This window comes from Heptranchias perlo, chromosome 1 (assembly GCF_035084215.1).
Source record: "Heptranchias perlo isolate sHepPer1 chromosome 1, sHepPer1.hap1, whole genome shotgun sequence".
Taxonomy (NCBI): Eukaryota; Metazoa; Chordata; class Chondrichthyes; order Hexanchiformes; family Hexanchidae; genus Heptranchias; species Heptranchias perlo.
Window position 1 is genome coordinate 81886683 of NC_090325.1, and position 17643 is coordinate 81904325.

At 43.3% G+C, this 17643-nt stretch overlaps 1 protein-coding gene across 8 annotated transcripts in view; it reads left to right on the plus strand.

The window, feature by feature from the left end:
- Nucleotides 1–17643, plus strand: part of clocka (clock circadian regulator a) — a 168527-nt gene that overhangs the window by 13877 nt on the left and 137007 nt on the right. For 5 of the 8 annotated variants that reach the window (XM_067987247.1, XM_067987237.1, XM_067987274.1 and 2 more), the window contains exon 2: nucleotides 6540–6616. The exons of the other annotated variants lie outside the window; for them this stretch is intronic. The gene's annotated coding sequence lies outside the window, so the exon portion shown is untranslated. The remainder of the gene's footprint in view (nucleotides 1–6539; nucleotides 6617–17643) is intronic. 8 annotated transcript variants of the gene reach the window in all.

A 17643-nucleotide genomic window follows, 5' to 3' on the forward strand; every position in this document is an offset into this window, starting at 1 on the left:
TCTTGGGAAATAAGGAAGGGCAGGTGACAGAAGTGTTAGTGAGGGATCACTTTGGGACCAGTGATCATAATTCCATTAGTTTTAAGATAGCTATGGAGAATGATAGGTCTGGCCCAAAAGTTAAAATTCTAAATTGGGGAAAGGCCAATTTTGATGGTATTAGACAGGAACTTTCAGAAGTTGATTGGGAGAGTCTGCTGGCAGGCAAAGGGACGTCTGGTAAGTGGGAGGCTTTCAAAAGTGTGTTAACTAGGGTTCAGGGTAAGCACATTCCTTATAAAGTGAAGGGCAAGGCTGGTAGAAGTAGGGAACCTTGGATGACTCGGGAGATTGAGGCCCTAGTCAAAAAGAAGAAGGAGGCATATGACCTGCATGGACAGCTGGGATCAAGTGGATCCCTTGAAGAGTATAGTGATTGCCGGAGTAGAGTTAAGAGAGAAATCAGGAGGGCAAAAAGGGGACATGAGATTGCTTTGGCAGATAAGGCAAAGGAGAATCCAAAGAGCTTCTACAAATACATAAAGGGCGAGAGAGTAGGGCCTCTGAAGGATCAACAAGGTCATCTATGTGCGGAACCACAAGAGATGGGTGAGATCCTGAATGAATATTTCACATCGGTATTTACAGATGACAGAAGACAGAGGGTGGTTGTAGAGGGTTGTTTTTCAGACTGGAGGCCTGTGACCAGCGGTGTGCCTCAGGGATCGGTGCTGGGTCCGCTGTTATTTGTTATTTATATTAATGATTTGGATGAGAATTTAGGAGGAATGGTTAGTAAGTTTGCAGATGACACCAAGATTGGTGGCATTGTGGACAGTGAAGAAGGTTATCTAGGATTGCAACGGGATCTTGATAAATTGGGCCAGTGGGCCGATGAATGGCAGATGGAGTTTAATTTAGATAAATGTGAGGTGATGCATTTTGGTAGATCAAATCGGGCCAGGACCTACTCCGTTAATGGTAGGGCGTTGGGGAGAGTTATAGAACATAGAGATCTAGGAGTACAGGTTCATAGCTCCTTGAAAGTGGAGTCACAGGTGGATAGGGTGGTGAAGAAGGCATTCGGCATGCTTTGTTTCATTGGTCAGAACATTGAATACAGGAGTTGGGATGTCTTGTTGAAGTTGTACAAGACATTAGTAAGGCCACACTTGGAATATTGTGTACAGTTCTGGTCACCCTATTATAGAAAGGATATTATTAAACTAGAAAGAGTGCAGAAAAGTTTTACTAGGATGCTACCGGGACTTGATGGTTTGACTTATAGGGAGAGGTTAGATAGACTGGGACTTTTTTCCCTGGAGAGTAGGAGGTTAAGGGGTGATCTTATAGAAGTCTATAAAATAATGAGGGGCATAGATGAGGTAGATAGTCAAAATCTTTTCCCAAAGGTAGGGGAGTCTATAATGAGGGGACATAGATTTAAGGTGAGAGGGTCCAGAGGGGCAATTTTTTCACTCAAAGGGTGGTGAGTGTCTGGAACGAGCTGCCAGAGGCAGTAGTAGAGGCGGGTACAATTTTTGTCTTAAAGCATTTGGATAGTTACATGGGTAAGATGGGTATAGAGGGATATGGGCCAAGTGCAGGCAATTGGGACTAGCTTAGTGGTATAAACTGGGCGACATGGACATGTTGGGCCGAAGGGCCTGTTTCCATGTTGTAAACTTCTATGATTCTATAAAATTTTCAATTGACCTAGCCTCAACAGCTTTTTGGGGGAGAAATTTCCAGATTTCCACTACCTTTTTGTTTGAAGTGCATCCTGACATCACCCTAGAGTGGCCTTGCTCTAATTTTAAGGTTATACCCCCTTGTTCTGGACTCTCCCACCAGAGGAAATAGTTTCTATCTAACCTATCATAAGAACATACGGCTTCTTGAGCCTGCTCCGCCATTCCATAAGATCATAGCTGAACTTCTACCTCCACTCCATTTTCCTGCCCTACCCCATATCCCTTGATTCCCTTAGTGTCCAAAGATCTATCGTTCTGAATCTTGAATATACTCAACGATTGAGTATCCTTTAATCATCTTAAAAACCTCAATTAGATCACCCCTTAATCTTCTATACTCAAGGGAATAAAAAACCTAGTCTATGCAATCTGTCCTCATAACTTAACCTTCTTAGCCCCAGTCTGATTCAGATCAATCTGCGCCACACCCCTTCCAAGGCCAACATATTCTTCCTGAGGTGCGGTGCCCAGAACTGAATGCAGTACTCCAGATGTGGTCTAATCCGAGCTTTATACAGCTGTACCATAACTTCCACCCCTTTGTATTCCAGCCTCCTTGAGATAAGGGCTAGCATTCCATTAGTCTTTTAAATTATTTTTTGTACCTGGTCATTAGTTTTTAGTGATTTCTGCACATGGACCCCTAAATTTCCTGGTTCCTCCACAGTTCCTAGCTTTTCACCATTTAGAAAATACTATGATCTATCTTTCTTAGGTCCAAAGTGGATGAACTCACTCTTCCTGACACTGAACTCCATCTGCCAGAGTTTTGCCCACACACTTAATCTGTCAATGTCCTTCTGTAACTTTCTGCTCCCATCTACACTACTTACTGTGCCACCTAACTTAGTGTCGTCAGCAAAGTTGGATATACGGCTCTCTACTTCTTCATCTAAGTCATTGATAAATATAGTGAAAAGCTGAGGCCCTAGTACAGATCCCCGGGGGACACCAATAGTCACATCCTGCCGATTTGAGTACATACCCATTATCCCTACTCTCTGTCTCCTACCTCCTAAGCAATTCCCTACCCATGTCAATAGGTTGCCTCCAAATCCATGTGCTTTCCTTTTGCTAACAGTCTGTGAGGAACCTTATCAAATGCTTTCTGGAAGTCCATATAAATAACATCCATAGACGCTCCCTTATCTAGCACATTAGTGACCTCCTCAAAAAGTCAGCTAGATTTAAAACTTGTATTAAATCTTTATTAAATATTAATATTTAGGATTGAGACACTATCTGAAATTTACAGCAACAGTAGGCAAGGAAACACTAAATTGACACTGAACACATCAAAGGAGACCCATTATTCAAAAGGGGTTAAGAATTTTTTAGTTGTAAAAGCATAATTTATAAGGAACAGTGAACGTGGATCCAGCAAAGGGAGCTGATATGTAACCAACTTGCCAAGAATTTTTAAAAGACTATACTGATATGATGGCAGGCTAACGGAAGTTGATACACTTGGATTTTCAGAAAGATTTTGGCAAGGGTCCACTTCTATGATTAATAGTTGAATAGAAAATTGGCTTAAAAACAGAGGCCGACAATAAGTGGGAACTTTTCAGGCTGAGAAGAGATTACAGGTGGGTATGCTTTGTTGCCCTGAACATTCTCGCCTAGTTGTGTATGTCAGTGTTCCTGGAAATTTTCTGGTGGAGCAAATAGGACTCTTTCGTGAATAGATTGAAGAAAATCTTTACTACACAAAATCCAGCAAGCCATCATGGCTTGGATCTTAGTATATTACAATTGTGAATGTATAAACTTTCCATACATTGTCTACTTGAACTAGAAATCTAGATTTTGTGCTAGGTTTTTGTTACTTTCCATATGTATGCTGATGACATCCAGCTCTACTTCTTCACCACGCACCAGACTGATCGCAACCTCAGCATCTTATTTGACCCTCAGCTGAGTTTCCAACCCCATATCCTCTCTATCACAAAAACCGCCTACTTCCACCTTCGTAACATTGCTCGCCCCTGCCTCTGCCCATCTGCTGCTGAAACCCTCAATCTTGTATTTTTCACCTCTAGACTTGACTATTCCAATGCTCTCCAGGAAGGCCTGTCATTTTCCACCATCCATAAACTTCAGCTTATCCAAAACTCTGTTGCCTGTGTTATATCCCTCATCAAGTCCCACTCACTCATCATCCCTGTGCTTGATGACCTACATTGGTTCCCGGTCTCTAAGGATCTCACATGTAAAATTCTTATCTTCGTGTTCAAATCATTACGTGGCCTCACCCCTTCCTATCTCCGCAAACCTTCTCCAGCCCTACAGCCATCCGAGAGCTCTGCATTGCTCCAACTCTGACTTGTGCATTTTGAAATTATTTTGCCTCACCATTGGCAGCCATGCTTGTGCCAAGTAGGAATCCCTCCCTAAAGCTCTCCTTCACTCTACCTCCCTCTCCTTCCTTAAAACCCAGCTCGTTGACCAAACTTTTAGTCACCCCTCCTAATATCTCCTTTTTTGATTTGGTGTTTGATCATGCTACTGTAAAGTGCCATGGGATGTTTTCTACGTTAAAAGGTGCTATATAAATGCAATTCTTGTTGTATACCATTTGAGTGTCAAAGTATTAAACGGTAATGGCTTGTTTCCTAGCCAGTTCCAGCCTTATCATGACATCATAGTAGATACAGCACAGGAGGAGGCCATTCGGCCTATCGTGCCCGTGCCGGCTCTTTGAAAGAGCTATCCAATTAGTCCCATTCTCTTGCTCTTTCCCCATAGCAGTGTAATTTTTTTCCTTTCAAGTATTTATCCAATTCCCTTTTGAAAGTTACTATTCAATCTGCTTCCACCACCCTTTCAGGCAGTGCATGAAAAAAGTGAACCAATTGTGTTTTAGCGATAACACAGCAAGTTTCATGGTGACATCTGAATTCACAAACTTTAGGGTGCTTATCCAGAACCAGAACCACTACATTACTGTACTCCAATTAGAGTAAAGTAGTTATGGTACTGGACTAGTAACTCAAATGAGCCAACAAAAAAAATCCAGTTTCAGCTCCAGCTATATGCAGTGGCACTAAAGCAATGAGTGTTGTTGTGGCTACACCCATTTAGGCGATTGGTAACTATTTCAACATAATACTGACAAGCCTTATCAGGAAAGTACCCAGTCTCTGCCCTTCTCTTGTAGCTACATTGTTAAGAACATAAGAACATAAGAAATAGGAGCAGGAGTAGGCCAATCAGCCCCTCGAGCCTGCTCCGCCATTCAATAAGATCATGGCTGATCTGATCCTAACCTCAAATCTAAATTCATGTCCAATTTCCTGCCCGCTCCCCGTAACCCCTAATTCCCTTTACTTCTAGGAAACTGTCGATTTCCGTTTTAAATTTATTTAATGATGTAGCTTCCTGGGGCAGCAAATTCCACAGACCTACCACCCTCTGAGTGAAGAAGTTTCTCCTCATCTCAGTTTTGAAAGAGCAGCCCCTTATTCTAAGATTATGCCCCCTAGTTCTAGTTTCACCCATCCTTGGGAACATCCTTACCGCATCCACCCGATCAAGCCCTTTCACAATCTTATATGTTTCAATAAGATCGCCTCTCATTCTTCTGAACTCCAATGAGTAGAGTCCCAATCTACTCAACCTCTCCTCATATGTCAACCCCCTCATCCCTGGGATTAACCGAGTGAACCTTCTTTGTACTGCCTCGAGAGCAAGTATGTCTTTTCTGAAGTATGGAGACCAAAACTGTATGCAGTATTCCAGGTGCGGTCTCACCAATACCTTATATAACTGCAGCAATACCTCCCTGTTTTTATATTCTATCCCCCTAGCAATAAAAGCCAACATTCCGTTGGCCTTCTTGATCACCTGCATACTAACTTTTTGATTTTCTTGCACTAGGACCCCCAGATCCCTTTGTACTGCAGTACTTTCCAGTTTCTCGCCATTAAGATAATAACTTGCTCTCTGATTTTTCCTGCCAAAGTGCATAACCTCACATGAGTGCGTAACCTCATTGTTAATATGGCTGGTCTAGTCAAGCTTCTGGATACCAGTCATTGGTGACTCCCGAGATGTTAATGGTGGGGGGCTGGTGATGGTGGTGCCGTTGAAGGTCGGGGGAGGGGGGTTGGGTTTTCTCTTCTTTGAAATTAACAGACATTTGTGGTGTGAATATTATCTGCCACTTGTCATGCTGAAGGCTGGCATGGCTTACTTCATTATCAGATGAGTTGTGATGGAGCTGGACACTAATCATTAGCAAACAACTCCACTGCTGATTATGCAGGGAAGGTAATTGATGAAGCAGTTGAAGATGATTGGGCTGAAGACACTCTCCTGAAGAACTTCTGCAGTAATGTTCTAGGCTATGATGACTTGCTTCTGACAACCACAACCATCTTCCTTTCTGTTACGCATAACTCCAGCCACTGAAAGGTTTTCCCTTTGACCCCCACTGACCTCAATATTGCTCGGCTCTTTTGTTCCATATATGTTTGAATGCTACCTTGATGTTGAGGATAGCTACTCTTCTCTTCTGGTATTCAGCTCTTGCGACCATGTCTGGATCAAGGCTGTGACAAGATCTGAAGCTGTGCGATTCAGGTGGAACTCGAACTGAGTGTCAGCAAACCGGTTATTGATGAGTAGGTGTCACTTGATGACTCCTTCCATCACTTAACTAACAGGGCGGTAATTGGCTGGACTAGATTTATCCTGGTTTTTGGGCAGTCTTTCACATTGTCAGGTAGTACTTCATCTGCTTTCAACAGCAGCTTTGTGGACTCTACCCAATTCTCACATCCTGTTTCCATTTCTGCTTTCCAGGTACGAAAAAGTCAGAATTATGCGATCGGAGGAGAAATTTACTATGCTTCTTATCATTGAGGAAACTTGTCAATGAGGTAAATTGAGCCATTTTACTGGTGCTAAGGAGCATGAATGAGCAATCATTTGTTTTTCTCTTTTTTCTCCACCACCCCCCCTCAATCTCCCACCTTCCTCTTCCCTCATCCCTATCTCTCTCCCTCATAAGAACATAAAAAATAGGAACAGGAGTAGGGCAGAAGCATAGTCGGAGTAGGCCCCTCAAGCCTGCTCTGCCATTCAATAAGATTATGGCTGATCTTCTACCTCAACTCCACTTTCCCGCCCTATCCCCATATCGCTTGATTTCCTTAGTGTCCAAATATCCATTCAATTCATCCATTGAATATACTGAACAACTGAGCATCCACAGCCCTCTGAGGTAGAGAATTCCAAAGATTCACAACCCTCTGAGTGAAGAAATTTTTCCTCATCTCGGTCCTAAATGACCAGCCCCTTATCTTGAGACTATGACCTCTAGTTCTAGACCCTCCAGCCAGGGGAAATAGCCTCTCAGCATCTACCCTGTCAAGCCCTCTAAGAATTTTATACATTTCAATGAGATCACCTCTTTTTTTCTAAACTTCAGAGAATTTAGGCCTATTCTACTCAATCTCTCCTCATAGGACAACCCTCTCATTCCAGGAATCAATCTAGTGAACCTTCGTTGCACCCCTTCTAAGGCAAGTATATTGGTGACCAAAATTGTACACAGTACTCCAGGTGTGGTCTCACCAGAGCCCTTACTTTTATACTCTAACTCTCTTGTAATAAAGGCTAACATGCCATTTGCCTTCCTAATTGCTTGCTTTACTTGCATGTTAACTTTCTGTGATTCATGTACAAGGACACCCAAATCCCTCTGACTACCAACATTTCTTAGTCTTGCACCATTTAAAAAATATTCTGCTTTTCTATTCTTCCTACCAAAGTGGATAATTTCACATTACCGCACATTATACTCCATCCGCCACCTTCTCGCCCAGCCTCTTAACCTGTCTATATCCCTTTGCAGCCTCTTTGCGTCCTCCTCACAGCTTACTTTCCCACCTAGCTTTGTATCGTCAGCAAACTTGGATACAGTACACTCGGTCCCCTCATCTAAGTTGGTTGTAAACAGCTGAGGCCCAAGCACTGATCCTTGCGGCACTCCATCAGTTACAACCTGCCAACCTGAAAATAACCCATTTATTCTTACTTCAGTTTTTTCTGTCCGTTAACCAATCCTCAATTCACGGTAATATATTACCCCCAATCCCACGAGCCCTAATCTTGTGTAATATCCTTTTGTGTGGCACCTTATCGAATGACTTTTGAAAATCCAAATATACTGCATCCACTGGTTCCCCCTTATCTACCCTGCTAGTTCCACCCTCAAAAAACTCTAATCGATTTGTCAAACACGATTTCCCTTTCATAAAACCGTGTTGACTCTGCCTAATCATATTATGATTTTCCAAGTGCCCTGTTACTATGTCCTTAATAGTAGATTTTAGCATTTTCTCTACTACTGATGTCAAGCTAACTGGCCTATAGTTCCCTGTTTTCTCCCTCCCTCCTTTCTTGAATAGCGGGGTTACATTTGCTACCTTCCGATCCATGGCGACCATTGTAGAATTTAGGGAATTCTGGAAAATCAAAACCAATGCATCCACTGTCTCTGCAGCCAGTCTTTTAAAACCCTAGGATATAGGCCATCAGGTCCAGGGGATTTGTTGGCTTTCAGCTCCATTAACTTCTCTAGGACTTTTTCTTTAATAATCTTAATTGCTTTAAATTCCTCACTCTCATTAGATCCCTGGTTCCCCACTATTTCGATATTTTTTTTGTGAAGACAGACACAAAATATTTGTTTAACATCTGTCATTTCCTTATTCCCCATTATAATTTCTCCTGTCTCTGCCTTTAAAGGACCCATGTTTACTTTTGCTAATCTCTTCCTTTTTACATACTTGTAGAAGCTCTCACAATCTGTTTTTATATTTCTTGCTAGTTTACTCTAATATTCAGATTTCTCCCTCTTTATCAGATAAGGATGACCAAGAAATTGATTTCTAAAACCCTCCTAACCCTCAGGCTTACTATTTTTTTGGCAACATTGTAAGCCTCTTTTAATCTAATATTATCCTTAACTTCTCTAGTTAGCCACAGTTGAATTATTTTTTCCATGGAGTTTTTATTCCTCAAGGGAATGTATATTCATTGAGAATTATGAATTATTTCTTTAAATGTTCGCCATTGTTTATCTACCGTCATACCTTTTAATCTAATTTCCCAATCAATCTTGGCCAACTCGCCGCTCATGCCTACGTAATTGGCTTTGTTTAAATTTAAGACCCTAGTTTCGGATTTAACAACATCACTCTCAAACACAATATGAAATTCTCTCATTGTGATCGCTTTGCCCCAGAGGATCATTAACTGTATGATTACTAATTAACCCTCTCTCATTACACCGTACTAGGTCTAAAATAGTCTGTTCCCTAGTTGGCTCCTCGACATATTGTTCCAGAAAACTGTCTCGAATGCATTCCACGAACTCGTTCGCCAAACTACTTTTACCAATTTGGTTTGCCCAGTCTATATGAATATTAAATACCGATCTCTCGCCCTCATCCCCACCCCTCTCTCCCACACTCCCACCCCTCTCTCTCTCCCATTATAATTTCTCCTGTCTCTGCCTCTAAGGGAGCCATGTTTACTTTCGCTAATCTCTTCCTTTTTATCCACTTGCAGAAGCTCTCACAATCTGTTTTTATATTTCTTCCTAGTTTACGCTCATATTTAGTATCTCCCTCCTCTCCCTCACCCTCACCCCTCTCTCCCTCCCTCCCCCCCCCCCCCCCCCCCCCCCCCACCAAACTCGCATCTCTCTCTCTCTCTCTCTCTCTCTCTCTCTCTCTCTCTCTCTCTCTCTCTCTCTCTCTCTCTCTCTGTCTTAGCTCTAATTTTAAGATAATGCTGTCTTGTTCTGGATGCCCCCATCAGAGGAAATCGTTTCTCTCCTGTTGAATCCCTTCATCATTTTAACCTCTCAACCTTGTAAACTCAAGGGAATACAAGCCAAGTTTATTCTGCCTGTCCTCATTATTTAATTCTTTAAGCCCCGGTATCGTTCTGGTGAATCTTCGCTGTACCCTCTCCAAGGCTAATATAATCTTCCTGAGGTGTGATGCCCAAAACTGAACACAGTACATCAGATGGAGTCTGACCATGCCTCTACAACTAGAGCATAACTTCCTTCCCATTGTATTCCAATCCCCTTGACATAAAGGCCAACATTCCATTAGCCTTTTTGATATCTGTACACTTGCTTTTAGTGATTTTTGTACCTTGGCATCTAAATCCCTTTGCTCCTTCACAGTTCCTAATCTCTCACATTAAGAAAATATTCTGATTTGTCTTTCTTTGATTTAAAGTGGATGGCCTCACACATCCCCCCCCCCCCCCCCCAATTGAACTCCATCTGCCACAATTTTTCCTACTCACTTAATCTTTGTCCTTTGTAGCTTCCTGCTTCCAACTATACAACTTACTGTGCCTCCTAACTTGGTGGCATCTGCAAACTTGGATATACAACTCTCTATTCTTTCAATCAAGTCATTGATATATATTGTTAAAAGGTGAGGTCCCAGTACAGATCCCTAGGGATCCCTTGTCACGTCCTGCCAATTACAGTTTAGACCCTTCATCCTAACCCTCTGTCTCTTAGCTCCCAACCAATTATCAACCCATGTCACAAGGTTACCTCCAATTCCTTCCACTTTTAATTTTACTAATAATCACTTGCATGGAACCTTATATGCCTTCTGGAAGTCCACATAGACAACGTCCATAGTCACCTCCTCAAAAAAAAAAAAATTGAACTAGATTTGTCAGACATGACCTACCCGTCATTTCCAAATCCATGCTGACTTTGGCTCATTCTTGTTCAAGTGCTCAGTCACTCTGTCCCTGATGATACATTCCAGTAATTTCCCAATCTCCATATTTCCTCTGATAGCAAGCTCAGATTTGTCTGTGTCTCCTCATCATTCCTCCCCCATCTCTGTCCTGGTGATCAGGGTCAACTCATTCCAGTAGTATGTAGAGGATGAAGAACAACTGTATTTCTTCATGATCAATTAAAGGATAAATGAACTCTTCCTGCAAGCATTTGACCCTGAAAATCCGCAGCCTTTCCGGTAAATTTCCTCTTGTTATTTGGCAGGAATCTGTGATAACAGCTGCAAACTCAGCAGGGTCAGTACACCAGGTCCCGCTCTCAACTGCAAGTATCCGGGCTGGTCTTGTGGGGTGGGGCTTCCGTCTGGCCCTACAAAGTCATCGATGTAATAGAGGGGGCAAAGCCAAGGGCAGGGACTCCCTAAGTTGTGATCCAATGTAAAGTCGGCATAAGTACTCCTGATCTCATTAGGTATACCTTGCTGATGCCTGGCTGAAGTGCGGGTCACATGGAGACCAGGCCAAGATTGGGGGCTGGATCCCTGAAGATCAAGGAGACATTTTCACATTTTTAAAAAGTCTGCTGACATGTTTGTCCTCCTGGCTGGCAAGCTTCTGCCAACATTTCTTCAGATGCTTTGCCAAATGCCCACTCTGTGGCCCCTCCCCCTAACCCTGCAAACTTTGGCAGGATCTGCAGCAGAGTTCAGTGATCGGCACCATCCCAGCGTAACGGCACCATCCCAGCGTAACGGCACCATCCCAGTGTAACTGCCCCAGTTGATTTTTGGGGACCTTATCTGTAATAAAAATCCCCTCATTTACAAGGCCGTGAAAAGGGTAAACATAGAGCAAGGGAGTATCCCTGGAGCTCTCTTTGTAATTTTTGTTCTTTTAATGCATATTACTGTATGCCACATTCTGTATATACAGAAAGTATGCCGAAATTACCTAATATTTACCTATATAATTTTTCCCCTCCTGCTGCCCCAGCTTTTATTCTTTGATAGATGGAATGGGACAAATGAAGTTGTGAATTTTTATTTAAAGTGCTTTGACCTTTAATGGGCCCTAGCATACTTTGTTTCGAGCAATTTGGCTTGCAGTTTTTATCAAGTTAGCACTGGTAATTGACAGATTTAGGCAGATGTATCTGCTCTGATATTTTGAATCCTCATATAACTAAAATATATTTAAGAACACTTGTTCTCCTAATTTTCCACATGAACTTGTATATAATAAAATTATTGCAGAGGGTTATGTGCTCATTTCAGTTTGTTTAAATTCTGTGGTGACAGTGTTGTGCAACACCTTACATAAAATCTTTGTGGAATAGAGGAATGAGTAATTTCCTATAAGCATCATTGACCTACATTTCTCTAACAACATCCAACAGATTTGCCCTCTTGAGATATGGGGGGTATTTTAACCACCAAAAATGGGGGGCTGAGGGTGGGTGGGGTGGGTAGTAAAAATAGTTGATTTCTTCAGTGGGACTGCATCCCAGCTCCAATGCGCCCACTTCTGGGTGTAACCCAAGTGGGTTAGGATGCACGTGCGCAACAGAAGCCGGAAGTCCTGTCCCCACTTAAAGCCGGTGGACAGATAAAGGGGCAATGTAGGTCATTTAAACACTTGAGGTACTTAACTTTTAGTGGATTCTGCAACAGAAACTGATTCAACTTCTCCTGAACGTGTCTCCCATGGCTTCTGAAACATGCCATGGAAATGGAGGCGAGATACAGCTGAAGCTCATTTAGATCTTTAAATCAGTGATTGACACATCTTAATAAAAGGTGAGGTATTGCAGATGGGCACTCAGTTCTCAGGCAAAGGTTTGGCTGGAAATTCTTTGTTTAAACTGAGAATTCTTGTGTTCACACAAATTTCCCAACATTTCGGAGCCCCTTAAACTGACAACATCAGGATGGGGAGCGCAATGGATCTATTCCACATACATCTGAGGAGGAGGAACATCACCATCCACGGCAGGCATGTTGTACAGTTCTGGAATCTGCAGGTGTACAATTAGGGCCTGGAGAAGAGCAGAGGGGGGACCAACGGAGGGGCCGATGTCACAGGAGGCATTACCCATGTGAGAGGGCCTACAGGCAGGGGCTGAGCTTCCTGGACCTCTTTGAGGAGCAGTGCCTACGCAGGCTGAGATTGAGTCGGCAGGTGGTCACAGACATCTGCAGCCTCCTTGAGGAAGAGCTGCTCCCGGCTGGACCTGGTGGCCACGCATTGCCCGCCACAGTTAGTCACAACAGCCCTTAATTTCTTTGCCTCCGGATCTTTCCAGGGCGCCACCGGTGACATCTCCAGGGTGTCTCGGTTGTCTGCACATAAGTGTATAAGACAGGTTAGGAAGTTGGCTGAGCAAAAGGCGACAGAGAGTATGGATAATGGGAAGGTACTCACATTGGCAGGATGTGACTGGAGTCCCGCAGGGATCTGTCTTGGGGCCTCAATTATTCACAATATTTATTAACGACTTAGATGAAGGCATAGAAAGTCTCATATCTAAGTTTGCCGATGACACAAAGATTGGTGGCATTGTAAGCAGTGTAGATGAAAACATAAAATTACAAAACGATATTGATAGATTAGGTGAATGGGCAAAACTGTGGCAAATGGAATTCAATGTAGACAGAACAGGGTACTTTCTAAATGGTAAAAAGTTAAAAACAGTGGATGCCCAAAGGGACTTAGGGGTTCAGGTACATAGATCATTGAAGTGTCATGAACAGGTGCAGAAAATAATCAAGAAAGCAAATGGAATGTCGGCCTTTATATCTAGAGTACAAGGGGGTAGAAGTTATGCTGCAGCTATACAAAACCCTGGTTAGACCGCACCTGGAGTACTGTGAGCAGTTCTGGGCACCGCACCTTCGGAAGGACATATTGGCCTTGGAGGGAGTGCAGCGTAGGTTTACTAGAATGATACCCGAACTTCAAGGGTTAAGTTACAAGGAGAGATTACACAAACTGGGGTTGTATTCTCTAGAGTTTTGAAAGTTAAGGGGTGATCTGATCTAAGTTTATAAGATATTAAGGGGAACAGATAGGGTGGATAGAGAGAAACTATTTCCGCTGGTTGGGGATTTTAGGAGTAGGGGGCACAGTCTAAAAATTAGAGCCAGACCTTTCAGGAGCGAGATTAGAAAACATTTCTGCACACAAAGGTTGGTAGAAGTTTGGAACTCTCTTCCGCAAACGGCAATTGATACTAGCTCAATTGCTAAATTTAAATCTGAGATAGATAGCTTTTTGGCAACCAAAGGTATTAAGGGATATGGGCCAAAGGCAGGTATATGGAGTTAGATCACAGATCAGCCATGATCTTATCAAATGGCGGAGCAGGCACGAGGGGCTGAATGGCCTACTCCTGTTCCTATGTTTCTAGGTGACAGATGGTTTGTTTGCCAGGTCATCCGACAACGTGGCTGACTTCCTATGGATGCAGGGCGCAATCGATTGCACACACGTTGCAATCCGAGGACCTCCACATAGGAACATAGGAAACAGGCCCATATCCCTTAATACCTTTTGTTGCCAAAAAGCCATCTATCTCCGATTTAAATTTAGCAATTGAGCTAGTATCAATTGCCGTTTGCGGAAGAGAGTTCCAAACTTCTACAACCCTTTGTGTGTAGAAATGTTTTCTAATCTCGCTCCTGAAAGGTCTGGCTCTAATTTTTAGACTGTGCCCCCTACTCCTAAAATCCCCAACCAGCGGAAATAGTTGCTCTCTATCCACCCTATCTGTTCCCCTTTAATATCTTATAAACTTAGATCAGATCACCCCTTAATCTTCGAAACTCTAGAGAATACAACCCCAATTTGTGTAATCTCTCCTCGTAACTTAACCCTTGAAGTCCGGGTATCATTCTAGTAAACCTACGCTGCACTCCCTCCACGGCCAATATGTCCTTCCGAAGGTACGGTGCCCAGAACTGCTCACAGTACGCCAGGTGCGTTCTAACCAGGGTTTTGTATAGCTGCAGCATAACTTCTGCCCCCTTGTACTCTAGTCCTCTAGATATAAAGGCCAACATTCCATTTGCCACCTTGATTATTTTCTGCACATGTTCATGACACTTCAATGATCTATGTACCTGAACCCCTAGGTCCCTTTGGGCATCCACTGTTTAATTTTTGATCCAAAGTAGATGACCTCACATTTGTCTACATTGGGCAAAACTGTGGCAAATGGAATTCATTCACCTAATCTATCAATATCGATTTATAATTTTATGTTTTCATCTGCACTGCTTACAATGCCACCAATTTTTGTTGCATCGGCAAACTTAGATATGAGACTTTCTATGCCTTCATCTAAGTCGTTAATAAATATTGTGAATAATTGAGGCCCCAAGACAGATCCCTGCGGGACTCCACTAGTCACATCCTGCCAATGTGAGTACCTTCCTATTATCCCTACTCTGTCGCCTTTCGCTCAGCCAACTTCCTAACCAAGTCCATACTTTTCCCTCGATTCCATGGGCTTCTATCTTAGCTAACAGTCTCTGATGTGGGACCTTATCAAATGCCTTCTGGAAGTCCATATAAATAACTTCAAAAAATTCAATCAGGTTTGTCAGGCACGACCCACCTTTCATAAATCCATGCTGGCTCTCTCTGATTAACTGAAAATTTTCGAGGTGTTCAGTCACCCTATCCCATGAGCCAGGAGTGTTCATACAACGAAAGGGATATCACTCCGTTAATGCACAGCTGGTGTGCGACCGCCTGAAGAGATTTCTGTAGGTGTGTCCCAAATTGCATGGTAGCTGTCGTGATTCATTCATTTTGTGCGAGTCTAACATTCCAGACCTGTTCCAGACAGGAGACGGAGACAAGGGATACCCCCTGCATACGTGGCTCATGACACCTGTGAGAAACCCTACCAACGAGGCACAGCAGCGGTACAACCAGAACCACATCACCATCAAGTCATGGAGCAAGCCATAGGCATATTGAAGATGCGCTTCAGGTGCATGATAGATCTGGGGGAGCCCTTCAGTACAGCGAGGGTGTCCAGAATAATTGTCGTGTGCTGCGTCCTGCACAACATAGCGCAGCAGAGGGTTAAAGCTGGAGGAAGTTGAATGCACTCATCATGTATCCTCTGCTGGCACCAACATTGAGGAGGATGAGGATCACGAGGAGGAGGAAAATGAAGATGGGGAACCCATCGCACAAGCAGCTCGCACTTTGCTGCCTGTGATGCCAGGGATGCTCTCATATCTAACAAGTTCTCATAATGAGATGTGCAATGTGAAGAATTTGACATACTCAGGCCGTTTGGAACAACCGCCGCCACCATGACCACCATCACCACCACTACCATGCCTCTTCCTTTGCACAAAACAGTCCTTCAACCATGCATACACACCCATTGCCCATTGGGCAGGTGTCATCATGTCTTGGCATTATCCCATCCAATATTTCACACTCATCCTCCTTAACTACAATGTCTGCATCGTCCCCCTCTTTTGTGAAAACAAATGCAAAGTATTCATTAAGAAACATACCCACGTCTTTCGCCTCCACACACAGGTTACCTTTTTGGTCTCTAATAGGCCATACTCTTCCTTTAGTTATCCTCTTGTTCATTATGTATTTATAAAACATCTTTGGGTTTTCCTTGATTTTACTTGCAAATATTTTTTCATGCCCTCTCTTTGCTTTCTTAATTACCTTTTTAAATTCACCCCTGCACTATATATACTTCTCTAGGCTCTCTGCAGTATTGAGCTCTCAGTATCTGACATAAACGTCCCTTTTTTGCTTATCCTACCCTGTATGCTCCTTGTCATCCAGGGGGCTCTAGATTTGGGAGTCCCACCCTTTTTTCTTTGTATTATTCTGGTAATACAAAGGAAGGGACAACATAGTGTCAATAGCATTGGCACTGTCAGACCAAATGTTCACAACTTGATCTGATGTTTCAATTATCACAGTCAAAAGCGCTGCATATTGGGCTGAGTGGGGGATACACCTATACTGAATATCTCGATCGGGAAGGACCACGACAAATCCAGTTGCTGGTTTGCCATCGACGTAGAATGGTGATCCGTCTATGTAAACATGGGGTGCTCTCTCTATTACAGCCTTCTGGCCTGGGTGGTCTGCAAATTTCAATAAAGGCAGCGGACACTCATGCGGCTCCCCTTCGTTTTGTAACAGTTGCGGTAGTAAAGTCGTCTGTTTTGGTGTAATGTCGAAATGGTGTTCCATTAGTAACAATGAACAGTGACTGAGACGAGCAGAGGAGACCAATGTGTCCCTGGTTTCATAAGTAGGTTGAGTGGAGTATGAGGTGAATGCAACACCAAGGTTTGTAATCCTGTAATGTATGTGAAATGTTTCACTGCCCAAAAGGGGCCAGTAAGTGTAGTTCACAGGGGTCATATGTCTTTTCTACTCTGGTTAAGATGCATGAGGCGAATGCCAGTGGTAACAGTTTATCCTGTACCTCCAGGCACAGAACGGCTGGTAAACTCTGGTGGGTGGCCTCCACTTCCACGTGGAAGGGCATGTTTGGATCAGGGGCGACCAGTCACGTTGCTTGCATCACCGTCTCTTTTAACAATCTGTTGTGCATCGGTGTGTGTCAGTGCCCACTGGGACTGTACGTCATCCTCCTTGCCTTTTAATAGTTCGAATGGAGGCTTTGCCAATTCGGAGAACCTGGGGATGAATGCCCTTTGGTATCCCACAAGGCCCAAGAATGACTGGAATGCTGTCTTAGAGACTGGCAAAGACATCCTCTGGATAATGTCCACTTTATGGGTTTGTCCAGTGCTTGCCCAGATGCTGAGATAGAAACGTCACTTGCTCCTGCAATAGCTGTGCTTTGCAAGCGTTAAGTTTCAGTCGCACCCCCTTTATTAAATCGAGTAGCTCTTCCAACAGCTGGAGATCAAGTTCCTTTGTTTTAGTTGCTAACAGTAAGTCATCCAGATCCTGCAGTAAGCATTTGGGTTCAGAAAATCCTTTAATGGCTGCGGCCATCCTCTTGTGAAAAATAGTCGGAGCATTGTGGAAGCTTTGGGGCAAGCATCCACTCTGGTCCTTAAAAGTAAAGGCAAACTTATATTGGTCCTCCTTATGG